We start from the raw sequence: 2,116 nt of genomic DNA, 5'->3' as shown, positions 1-2,116 counted from the left end.
TGAAGTTCAATCATTTCTGCTAATACAAAGAGAGGCAGAAAGTTCTGTTTTTGAAACTATGAACAACTATAACTTTATCAATACGGAAAGTTTTAAATCTAATCTTAAAAGTAGAGAGGGTGTCCAAACTGGGACTTGTTCTACAGAAGAGGGGCCTGGAAGCTGAAGGCTCTGCCTCCCATTCTTCTTTTAAATATCCTTGGAACCACAAGTAAGCCAGCAGTCTGAGAGTGTGGTGCTCTATTGGGGGCACTATGAGGTGTTTAAGATAAATACCTCATAGATTATTCAAGATCTTGTATTTGAGGGCAAAGACTTTAAATTAAAAAATGACTCCAAGATTCCTCACAGTGTTACCAGAAGCCAGGAAATGCCACCCAGGGTAAGTACCTGGTTACACACCAGGGCCCGTATCCCTAAAGAATCTTTGTGCAAAAAGTGGCTCCTAGCAGCCAAATTCTAAGAAAATTCTCAGAGTCATGACGTTTTCTTAGAATTTCCCCTAAAAGTGACACGACAATCCCAGTTAATATAAAAGCTATTCCTCAAGATTCCTAGCGCTTAAAAGGGCTCCTAAGGCGAGATCTGCTAAGAGCAGGGAAGAGGACTTTTAGTGGCTTAGGAGTTCCCCTAAGCAGCTGCACAAAATGGCCAACAGAAGAGGCAGGAGAGATGTCCTGCAAACACTGGATGACAGGGAATTATTGAGACGCTACAGATTGGATCGTGCAGGAATCATGTTTGTGGTGGATCTCCTTAGAGATGCAATTACTTCACCAACTCGACGCCACAACACTATTACACCGGAGACGAAAGTAATCACAACCCTGAGGTATTTGGCATCCGGGAAAATGCAACAATGCAGCAGTGATGACTTGGGTCTGCAATCACAGACATTGCTAAAAGCTGAGCCGTGTTACCCTCGTTAAGACCACACTGGACTTGTAACGTTGTGATTTCTACTTCATTAAGGACAGCCCCTTGAGATAGGCCATCTTGTTTTCAACAGGGTCCATATGGGAGTGAAAGTACAAAATATGTCAGTTAGGATATTAATATGAGCAAATAAGACACAAATCATTATTTGAACAGGGTGTAATGAGTTTAAGTTTTCACATATTTTAGATTCTAATGTTAGGCTATAACCCCTACAGCTTACTATTCATTTTCCAGATATTTTCTTGAATGTGAAATATTATTTACAATTACAGTCAGCATAGGATTAGAGTGTATAATTATGTTTATTGATTTGAGGGTACATCCTTTGCTCATTATCACCAAAAGCTCATTTCCATCAAACTTGTAGGATCAACCAATCACGGCTTTTGAAATGATGACTCATACCTAGCAACGGGGTCAACCACACCTCCTCACTAAGATAGGATTTTCCATCCATTCCTTGCTCAGAGTTCACTGAAAATGTTCTGGAATCACTTCTAAGCTAAAACTCCTGGCAAGGAATTTTTAGGTTAAGTTAGCAGCTCTCTGAGAGGATTCTCAGAATCTTTAGGGATACGGGCCCAGGTTTCTAAGAATTTTTTTAGGCCAGTATAATAACTTAACTTAGAGGTCGTCCACATCTTCGTCTTTAAGACATTCCTGATGTCTGGTAGGTTTCATCTGACTTTATGGATAGATAAAGCTGGGTATCATCTGAATAGCAATGAAAATGTAAGGTGTTCCTTCTAATAATACTGTCTAAGGAAGCATGTATAATGCATATAGAATTGGTCCCAGCACAGAACCTTGTGGAACTCCATAATTAACTTTACTGTGTGAAAATGACACTATTTACATGAACGAATTGGAATTATTCTGTATGCTTCAAACCATTCCAGCACAGTACCTTTAATACATATTGCATGCTCATGCAAACCAATGCATGTCATTGGTATCAGATGCTCATAGATGATTCCACTGTCAGCAGCCATAAGAACATCATTCATAACCGTCACAGTATTTTTGTACAGTGATGAATTTTGAATCCTGACTGAAACTCTGTTAATCCAGTTGGAGATCCACTTAATTCTTATGGCAGACAGTCCTTTCCTGCTACACATAAATGCTCATAGGTATTGGTCAGTAAATGACAATGAAAGACAAATGAGTTACACCA

This window comes from Copadichromis virginalis, linkage group LG20 (genome assembly GCF_057382275.1).
Source record: "Copadichromis virginalis isolate Kocher_CV1m ecotype Utaka linkage group LG20, C_Virginalis_male_GT1.1, whole genome shotgun sequence".
NCBI lineage: Eukaryota > Metazoa > Chordata > Actinopteri > Cichliformes > Cichlidae > Copadichromis > Copadichromis virginalis.
The sequence above is the reverse complement of the archived record's forward strand: the minus strand, read 5'-3'. Positions refer to the sequence as shown.